The 10,963-nt window shown below is 39.2% G+C and overlaps 3 pseudogenes; all 3 read left to right on the top strand.

The window, feature by feature from the left end:
- The first annotated feature begins 2,725 nt into the window (after window positions 1–2,725).
- Window positions 2,726–3,499, top strand: LOC147880717 (uncharacterized; annotated as a pseudogene).
- Window positions 3,500–4,153: 654 nt separating this feature from the next.
- On the top strand, window positions 4,154–4,702 carry LOC147880716 (uncharacterized; annotated as a pseudogene).
- A 797-nt stretch (window positions 4,703–5,499) lies between these two features.
- Window positions 5,500–6,615, top strand: LOC147880715 (uncharacterized; annotated as a pseudogene).
- Window positions 6,616–10,963: the final 4,348 nt, after the last annotated feature.

Below are 10,963 nucleotides of genomic sequence, written 5' to 3'. Positions count from 1 at the left end.
AATTTTCAAAAACAATTATGAAAAATTATCAACCTATCATAGTAATGATGTTTAATTAAATTATCACTCATCATTGCTGCATTCTCATTAGCAATCAAATTCGTATGATAATCATTATAAGTCATGGTTTATATTAACATCATAGTTTGGTAGCATTTCTATGGCTAGTATGTCGTCCTGTCATGGTGAATAAAATAAACGCATTGATTGTAATGATTTGAAATAATAAAAACGAGTGCTAGCTAATAAAGAGGCAACGTTAAGTACTTGGGTCAGTCGAGGACATGTGGTGGTCCCTTGCTAGCAAAGGAGTTCTTTATCATGGAAGAGGGATGATTATTTCTACAAATATCAATGTGAAGTTTAATTTTTATGAGAGCCCTTAAGAAAATTAAAGGCCAATAAACCCCTTTCGTCGACGAATGGGGTCTATTGGCCTTTAATTTTCATGAGAGCCCTTAAGAAAATGAATGGCCAATAGACCCCTTTTGTCGACGAAAGGGGTCTATTGACCTTTCATTTCATGAGAGCCCTTAAGCCCTTAAGAAAATTAAAGGCCAATAGACCCCTTTCGTCGACGAAAAGGGTCTATTGGCCCTTAATTTTCTTAAGCTCTCATGAAAATGAAAGGCCAATAGACCCCTTTCATCGACGAAAGGGGTCTATTGGCCTTTCATTTTCTTCTTCTTCATCGTCTTCGTCTTCCTCTTAAGCTCTTCTTCTTCTTTATCATCATCTTTTTCCTCTCATCCTTCCTTCCTCCATTGCCCTCCTCCCTTGCTTCCATTCCCTTCGTGCCGCACATCTTCCCTCCTTCACCTCCCTTTGCCCCCGATCTCTGCCCCCAGTAGCTTTTCGAGAATTTCAGCGCCTCTTGGCTAGTTTTGCACGAATATCGGGCGGCCGGAGCAAAGAGGTTTAACTTGTAGGAGTAGCCCTCATGCAGAATCTGGTGGCTTTCAGCGGGCACGGCAGGGGGCAGCTCAGCCAAGATGCATTGCCTCCCTTGCTCCCTTGCTTTGCCTCCCTTCGTTCCCCAAGAAAGATTTCAGAGAGTATCAGCTTCTCTCCCCTACAAACCATCGCGTATTGATCTTGCCGGCCATGACTCGTTCTTGGAGCATTGTAGCATCAAGAACAATGGCACTTTGAGAGCGAACAAGCTAGCAAGCAAGCCAGTCTAAAGAGTTTTGGCAAATTTTGTGTGTCTGATCGGAAGATGAAGGAGATGGTCCTTCAGTGAATCACACAATTTGACACTGATTTCTAGAGATACTTTACAGGAATGCCATCACTTCTTCATAGCGGTTCTTTGCCAATGGATGAGAGGTATTGAAGAGAAACACACAGCTTACACAAGCAATTTATTCAAAAATCTCATGCCTCCTTTTCCTCATGTGCCTCTTCCTGCTCTCATTCCATTTCTGTCTTCCCCGCTTGGGAGTCTACAGATTGTGCTTTCGTAGCGTCTATGGATGCATTTGAGTTATGTTCATGGATGGAGCTTTGCGCCTCCTCTGTTGCAGTCTCCCCATTTCTTCTGCGCCCACTCAAATCCACAAGTTTGCATCCTTGCCCATGGCTTCACCCCACGGTGGCTATTTCCATCAAATCAAACCTTTTAATGCTACACTACTTTCTACATATCAAATTCATCAGCCGCTTGTGAGGAAATCGATTAGCTGCAAATATATGGGTGAATCGAGGAAACAAAAATTTGCAATGGTCCACTTTTTACTGTGTTCGACTAAACGCGTTACAGTTTGGCCTCTGCTGAAAGTTTGGCTCCCTCGCTCTGCCTCCCTCACTCCCTCGCTCTCCCTCCCTCGCTCCCTCCCTCCCTCTCTCCCTCCCTCCCTCCCTCGCTCTGCCTCTCTCCCTCCCTCCCTCCCTCCCTCCCTCCCTTGCTCGCCTCCCTCCCTCGCCTCGCTCTCCAAGGCTTCCATGATTTGCATACTATGTTTGCAGCATAAACTTCGATATTTTGAAGTTCGGTACCTCTCAAGGCTTCTATGATTGTTGGTTGCCTATTTTGAGTAGTAGAAGAGACTCAGTAGGAGTTTAATGATCAAGATTCTTGGTGCTTTCCCCCAATATCTCCCTTGTGATATTAGGGAGGTTTTTAGTACATATTTTTTGAATTAAAGATGTTTAAAATGCAAAAAAACATGTCTTTTCTAGTCAGTCATTGCAAATTGGTTGACTAGATCATTATTGCACAGTGAACATATATACCAAGTTGTATAAACAAAATACACTGTATGGTTTAAGGGCACATCACGTGGTTTTCCTATACACCACATGATATTTTGACATATGTACGCATAGCTCTTCGAGATTTTTTGTTTCCCTTTTAGACACATGCACTATTATAAAAATAACGCAAGGAGGGGGAGGCAAGGAGATGAGGAGGCCTTAGGAGACACAACACAGTATATTCGAGATATTGTACGCTTTTGTGGTTAATAACTTGTTCTTGTATGCTTAATAACTTTTCTTTGTATGCTTTTGTTGTCCAGCTAGTCTCCTCAAGCCCTATCATCTTGTCAAGTGCAGCTTCAATTAGCAACATCACGATCAAGCTTCAGGTATTTTCTATTTTGAAGCCTCTTGGGCTTTCTTTGTATGCTATTGAAGTAATGTTGGGACTTAATTGACCTTGTAAGTCTATTCTATGCCATGCGATGACTTCTTTTTTCAAATGCATTTGTGTCACATTGGCAGGATGGTAAAAATAAAAACTTCTGAGAGGAGGGGGAGAGGTGGAAGAGGAGAACGAGGAGGCAGAAGAGGTGGAAGGACAAGTAGCAAGAGAAGTTTGCAAGTGGAATCTACACCAAATTTAGAGTTTCAAAAAGAGGTTGAAATTGGAGTTGAAGAGGATAAGGAGATGGAAGACTTTGAAGACACTACTATAATTGTGGAGGAATCTTCTAAGAAGAGAAAGAAAGAGGATAAATAACTGGATAAGGAGTTTGAGCAAGAGTTTCCTGCTGCACTTGATATTGGCCAGGGGAAGGATCTTATTGAATCTCTTGCAATCAATCCTGGAAAGATTGCTCCCTTGATCCCATTATGTCATTGTGTTGTAAACACAAGAGTGAAAGGCCTACGAACTAATATGGATAGCCTAAAGCAAGCTCTAGAGGCAGAAACATATATTCAATAGAAAGGAATGTTTATTTTATCTACAACACTTCTGGATGGTGTTTCACAAGAGGTGACAGATGAAATTGAACAATCATGGGATTCTTGTTGGAAGGATGTAAATGCAAAATTTGAGGCATAGATTGTTGATGATGCTGATTGGTCATTTTTGTCTCGAAAGATGTTTTTTGTGTGGGAGGGGAATCACCGTACTGTTGCATGGATGTCTCTAATTGAAGAGAAATTCAAGACATCAAAGGCATGGCATATTCGAGTTTTAGCAAGTTTTATTACTCCAGAGAAAGAAACAGAAATGAAGCTAATAGCTGCTCTTCAAAGGTTCAATCTGTAAGTGCGAGTTCTTGCTTATATGTGTTACCTTTTTTCGAGCTTTTAAGGGTTTTGTGAACAATTCTTAATATGTTTGAAGCTATATATTTTTTATTTTTCAGCCTTAGTGAAACAACAATTATTAAAACAAATCTCAAGGATTATTTGTACAACACAAAGACAATGTGTTCGTGTGATGAGAATGAGTACTTATCACTTTTTTCTGAGGAAGAAAAAAAGACACTTGAAAAGCATAGGGCAAATGAAAGCAGTAAAGGATCAAGTACTTGGTATCCTTTGACATCTCTGATGCTAGGGAGAATGGTATTTGCAGTAAGTTTCATACCATTTGTCATGGATGTCTTTTGAATTAGAACTAACTAATTCATTGTACTCATTCATTTCTTTGGAATATATTTTAGCCACTATACAAGCAAGATTATGAGGCAAAGCTAAAGGAACTTTAGCCAAATTTGAGTGTTGCTAATATGGAGAAAGCACTTAAAAGTATTCAAAAGGATGTGAATCTCAAGTATGGTCGAAAAATGATCAAGGTATGGTTAATTTAATGATTCTTAACATAAAGTTGATTTTTTAAAGTGTTCAAGTGTTTTTTGAGATTGAGAAAGAACTCATAATATTAAAAAAGGATGTAAATAAGATGTTTGTTTAGAAAATGATTAAGGTATGGGATATGCATGTATTGTACGATCAAAAAATACAGTTGAGTGTGACGATTGCATGTATTGTTTATATGTAGATTTTGTCTATTGTCAAACCAACAAATGGTGAAGATTGGTTTAATATCTTGTGGAGCCTTCCATTTGATGATAAATCATCCATTGTCACATTGGAAAAGTTGTATAACATCTCCATTGCAAAGGTTTAAAAGGAGACACAACTAGCAACCCTCAGAATCTTAGGGTCAGATTCAAATTTGAGAACAAGTTATGGGATGCCAAAAGCTGATAGAGAATTCATAAAGTGGATGGTGAAAGAGGCATGGATGGATCAGTTGCTTTGTGAATCTGAGAGGTTACTCTCTCAGGTCTTGGTTGCTAGTCAACAAGCTGGCTTTGTGCTTCCTCAAGATCCTACATTGAGAGAGTATTTTGGGGAGATACAAGCAATGAATAGACTTGAACTTTATGAAGATTTAAAGGATTCGATGACTGTTGCTACAGCTGCAACAAGACAAATGGAGATGACGAGGGCATCTCGATGATTGGTATTTAGGTAAGCAATACATGTTTTTTCCTTTTCAATTAAAAATCCATCCTTAAGTATTTCGCTTTTGTACTAAGACTCTTATTGTATGCAGATTCTTGAAATCCTTAAAAGCTGTTGGTAAGATTGAAAAATTGTTGCCCATATGTCAAGTATGGACAAAAATTCAGGAATTAAAATTCTGTATATACTCTCCAAACATGATAGAAAAAGAAAGGAAGCAAGTGCTCTCTGAGTGGGAGCTCTGAGTGGGAGAGAAAGAACTGCCCGTGGTGGCTCGATATGAAAAAAGGATGTTGCATCAAGGAGGAGGTAGAGTTGTACACACAGCATAAAAAGGGAGAGATGGGTTCATCAAGCTCAAATTTAGTCCACGAGGATGATGTAGCCATTGAGATTCAAAAAACACTTGAGAAGATGACTAGAAAGGACAAGGATTCAAGTATGGAACTAAAGAAGGGTGTTATGCCACCAAAAAATCCTGGTACTAATAATGGTAAGCTCTCTTGGTCTTTTTTCAAGCTGTTATTTGTTTGTGTAACATATGTTGTTATCACTTTGTGTCTTTACATATGTGGTGTGGATACAGATGTGCAGGTACTACAGTCTACACCCATTTTGAAAGGATATAAATGGAAAGATAGGTCTATCCACTTTTTGTACATTCCATTGACCTCTCTAACTTTGAATCAGAGTGGCACATGTGATGCTTCACATTGCAAGGTTTGGTACTATGATTATGTCGAGTTTGGGAAGTAATTGTCTATCTCAAACTTCACACAAGCCTATATAGACATGAAGGAATACTTTGTGGGTCTTGGAGGTGAAAGAAAAACAAGAAATGGTAAGAGTGTTGCTTGGGCTATAGATTTTATCATTCTTGATCTGCCTACACAGCTAGAAGCTCTTGGTGTAGAGGATTCCACATTTCCTTCTTGGAATTTATTAACAGAGGACCATGTACGCTACTCCTTGCTAGTACCGGCCATAGTTGTTTCAGACTCTGGCTGAATCCTAGTTATGTATGCTCCTCATGTTCTTCATTTGGTTGAGCGTTATGCTAGGATCAGTAGATTGGAGTTTGCATGTCGAATGTACATGCAATGCTTGGATGCATATTGTACAATCAAAGTTGGTGGTATTGATCATAAGGTGAGACAATCGTCTTACAATGACCTGTTGAAAGAATTTATGTTCTTGTATAATGAAATGGCTTTGTACTAAGCAGCATAAGTTTAATTCTTTTCTTGTCTTTAGGTGGATGTTGTGGTTTTATGCCTTCTTCATTGGGCTGGTATGTCTTGTGTTTGTAATCCTGGAAATGCTTCCGTGGTTGGTAACAAATTGGGCATTGCTTTTGGAAGTAGTTTGTTTCATCATTATTTACCAACAAGTGAGCAGACTATAAAACATGGAGAGAGTATCTCATGGAGAGGTGCATTGGAGAAGGCTCCATGCATGATGTTGTACTTCTTGGAGTTGTTCTGTCCAATTTCTGGACATGTGGTGGACTTAGGTGCTGGGACTAGTTCTATGCAAAAAGCATGCGTGCATTCTGGGAGAGCATGCTTATCTATTGAGAATGATCCTGAAATTTGCAATTCTATATTGCAACCATTTTTGGATGGACAGAAAGGAAAGGGAAATGTGTTAAGCAACTATGGGACTCTAAATGATTCTGAAGATGTGGAAATGGTTGTTACTCTCGTCTTTTATCTTTTTAAACCTATTTGTTGGAGAATATAATTATCAATGAGGCATTGATATTGATTGATCTATTTTAGCTTTTTGCCTTCTTATGCAGGTGCTATGGCTGAGATGATGTGTAATGACATTGCATTCAATGCCCCCATCGAAGAGAGAAGGCATCATCGCAATATCTATGTGGATGACATCAGTAAAGAAGATTGAGTCTAGTGATTTGACATGAGTTTTTACCTTCAAGCAATTCATTTTGCTTGTGATGCCCTAGTATTGAACATGCATAACTTTTGTGGTGTCTTTCACCTATTTCATTTACTAGAGATGTAGTAATCATATTGAAGAACTATTAGTACATCATGTGAGTACCCATGAATATTAATCTCAATATCACATATTCAATTTTGAGCATGTTGGTTTCATAAAACTTTTTCTATTTGCTAGAGATGTGACAATCATGTCATATCTTAGTTAAGGTTTGCATGTCAAACCTATGAGTTGTGTACAAATGATCATCATGGTGAATTGAATCTTAAAGATCACATGCATTGCAGTTCTTCATTGCCTCAACCAAAAAACTACAAGAAAGACTTGCATTGGAAAGCATACATTGCAACTTTTCCTGAATGGTGTGGTTCATCTATTCTGTAATTGGATTTTTCTTTGGAGTACGAGGGGATGTGAGCTCCCTCTTGATCCCAAGTGTATCACAAAAATGCTGAAAGTCATGAGAGAGATACTCTCCACCATTGTTAGTCTAAAGGCATTTAAGCATTCTAGCTGAATGATTTTCAACCAATGCCAGCCATTTTTGAATTACCTAGAACACATCACTCTTCTGATCTATAGCATAAGCCCATACTTTTCAAGTTGCATCATAAATGAATGCCACATACTATTCAGCCCTGCCTAATGATCGTGTAGGCATGGGACCACATACATCTGAATGCACCAGATTAAGCTTTTCAAGCTCTTTCTTTCCCCTTATTTTATGGGCTGATTTTGTCTGCTTCCCATAGAGACAATGCTCACAAAATTCAAAGTCAGAAAAACTCAAATGCGGTACATAACCCAAAAAGCATGAGTTTCATTCTATTCTAGCTCATGTGCCCCAATCAGCAATGCCACAAAGAAGTACTTGGCTGCTCAAAAATTGCGACAACATAATCAGACACCCCTGATACATGTAAGAGATACAATGTCCCACACTTGGCACCTCTTGCCAAAACCATAGAGCCCTTCTGAATTTTCCAACTTTGAAAGCCAAAGGTAGTCTGAAAACCAGCATCATCTAGCTGACCCACTAAAATGAAACTCTTAGTCAACTTAGGTATCCCATGAGGATGGCAACGAACATAAGTGTAGCCTCTGGTGGTGACTCCACATGAGTGGATCTTGGAGGAATGCCAAGGGAATTCTTCACCTACTACTACTCCTTGTGGGAGCAATCTAAGCCCATGCGGTTCAAGGTGTCACTTCAATGGCTTTCATAGTTGTAGTAATGTGAATCCTCAAGAGAAGAAAGGGGAGAAGGGAAGGGGAAGAGAGCAGAGAGAGGGGGAAAAGAGAGAGAGAGAGAGAGAGAGAGAGAGAGAGAGAGAGAGAGAGAGAGAGAGAAGGGCAGGGAATGCATGAACAAGAAGGGGGAAGAGGGTGAGAGGCATTCACAAAGGCAGGAACAAGAGAAACATAGGCAACACCTCTTGGAAAAGAAGGAGATCTTCTATTTGGAAACAATTGAAGAGCAAAAGTCAAACTTTCTAGTTTTTATACATAGCACCTTTTGAAGGGAGGGCCAACCCTACTCCTCCTCACCACTCTCCCTATTCACATGTTATAAGAACTTGGACCATGCTCCAAGGAGAAATTACATTCTCCTCCTAGCCTTTCCTCTACTCTCTCTCTCCTAGAGGTTAATAGAGTTCGTTAACTTGATGTGGTTCTTACTCATTCTCAAGTGGAGAAGAATATGTCTGTGATTTCTGATGCTCCCGGTAATGAAAATGTGAAGTTTGTGTTCCTTCAACCTATTACGTGTCCTCGAGGTTGGGTAAGTGATTTGTTTTGGTTAGTTTTCTTTTGTTCTTTGTTAATGGTTTTGTGTTGTGCTTGTTTGTATTTGTTGTTGCATGTATTGGAAGGAAAACGCTGGCTTCTCTAGTATTTGGTTCAATAAGAATAGTATTGGAAGGAAAACGCTGGCTTCTCTAGTTTCGAACATGATGGAAAGTTGTGGTTTGGATTTTTCTAATATTACTTTTAAGAGCTTATGTAGCACTTCAGTGAGTTATATGATGCTATCTAAGGTTCCGATAGATGTTGCAATGCTTGTGAGATGGGGCACGACTGTTGATGTATTTTGTCGCTATGAGAGGACGTCCCATTTGCAAGTCCAGGTAGCATTCAATATTTTATCAAACTCGTCCGATGAAGCTGGTAATGTGAGGGATGTTGTAGGTGATAGGTGTTCTGTTGGGAATTTTGTGAAAGATCCATATTTGGAGAATGTTGGGAGTATTGTGGACACTTGAGAGTTTATTGAGCGTGCTGGTGTGCGGGGGAGTAATGTTGCGAATGGGAGTTTTGTTTAGCATAGCTTTTTTCAAAGTGCCATTGGGAATGTCTGTGGTGTTTCTAGTGATGCGTTGAAGGTTTCTGCGATAATTGCAAACGAGCTGTTGAATGTTTCTGTTGTGACATCGGAGGGGTGTTTGAAGGTTTTGGAAGTTTTTGATCGTTCTCTCAAACCAATGATTTGAAGTTTATTGTGGGGTGTTGGCCTCAAGGTGTTAGGGCTCTAGCTTTGGAGAATTGTAGTGTTCTGTTTGGGAGTTGTGTTGTTCAGCAGTAGTCGGTGTTCCATAATTGTGTTTTGAATTTTCTTTGAGGTCGTGGATTTTTTGAGGAGTAGTAGCAACATGGGATTTGATATAGAATTTTCAAACTTGTATATAATCGAAATATTTTGAGATAGTTTTCATATAAATAGTTTGAAGTTGGAAAGGATTTTAGGCAGTTTTATTTTTGGAGACATTTTGAGACACATTTTTATGTGAAATGATGGAATGAGTTTGATGAATAAAATTTGGGAAAGTTTTTAATGTGAATTATTTTTTATGGAATTATTTTAATGTTGTATAGATTTTGTATGTTAGCGTTTGCGGACAAATGTGTTAGAGTAGTGATTTTGTATTTGGATTTCAATGTGGTATTAATGGTGTTTATGTGTTTAAAAAGGTGGGGTTAGTTCTTTGGGTGTTGTTAGTTGGGCAGGGTGTGGTTAGTTGGGGGGTGTGATTAGTTGGGTTAAAAATATCAGGTTAGTCCCTTGGTGTGGTTAGTCGGATGAGATTCTATCTTATAATGTGGCTGCATCAAACAGTGGAGATTTACTCTTCACCAACCATGGACCTTTATGGAAAGGGAAAGAACAACTTAAGGCTTTACATGAAGTGTGTATCGAGTTTTGGCTTACAGTCTTCCTTCCATCATCATCTTCTTCTTTGACATCATTTCCATGCTCAGTTTGTTGCTTAGAAGAAGCGGTCGCCTTCGGACCGAAGCTTTGAATGGGATAGCTCAATAAAAAATGCTCAAATGACCATTCTGTCAACACAAAAGTCATGTGAGAAGCTTGCTGATTGCATACCACTAGAGAGTTGAGGCAACACTTTTAGTCCCATGTTTTGGTGCACGAAGTCAAGGGAGATGAGTCCCATCCTCTTTCAATACCTATAGCCGTGGCTCTTTCCCGCCCTTATTGTAGCTCCTGAATTCGATCCAAGTGATGAGAATAGGATCGGCTAGCTAGAGGAAAGGGATGCAAAACCAACTCTTGTTTGAGAAAATCTCTATGGTGTTGCACTACATTCACAGAGGACTATGCCATACACTGACACACATTATAGTGAGAGAGCTTGGTCGAAGCTGTGTGATTGAATGGGCATGCAAGCTGATCTCGCTCCATTGGAGATTTGGAATAGAGATTATTGAATGGTCCTTCTTTATATTTAAATGATATTCTAGAAGGTCCATAAGGCCCTTCAAAAACACACCTTAAAGATGCCATGTCATCTTCACAAAACTACTCTATATCCATTCATACATACAACATCTAGGGAGGAGACAATATAATGCTCATGAAACACTTGCTTTGATTACAAGATGCCCAAGAAGCTTACAACCTTCTCACACTCATCTTCTTTTTACATAATCCTGATTTTCAAGAGGGTCCATAGGGCCCTTCACACACATACCTTAAAGATGTCATGTCACCTTCACAAAAATACTCTATATCCATCTATACATACAACATCTATACATCAACAATACGACTTGCAGCAATTTGGGTTTATCAACATTAGGCATGTATTAATCCTAAAAAATAATTGCCTTGGGCTGATACCAAGGTTCATGCTCACTAAATCTAATATCGTGGCTTTTGTGTACTTGTCTTGTAGTTGGATCATAGCATTTATACCCCTTTCTTTCAGATGGGTATCCCAAAAACACAATTTTACAGCCCTTGGCTCCATTTTCTTTCTTACCTAATTGGCTA

The sequence above is a fragment of the Dipteris shenzhenensis genome, chromosome 32 (genome assembly GCF_047967505.1).
Source record: "Dipteris shenzhenensis isolate YYH24624 ecotype China chromosome 32, Dip_SZ_1.0, whole genome shotgun sequence".
Taxonomy (NCBI): Eukaryota; Viridiplantae; Streptophyta; class Polypodiopsida; order Gleicheniales; family Dipteridaceae; genus Dipteris; species Dipteris shenzhenensis.
Note: the sequence above shows the minus strand (reverse complement) of the source record. Positions and strands in the feature narration are given on the sequence as shown.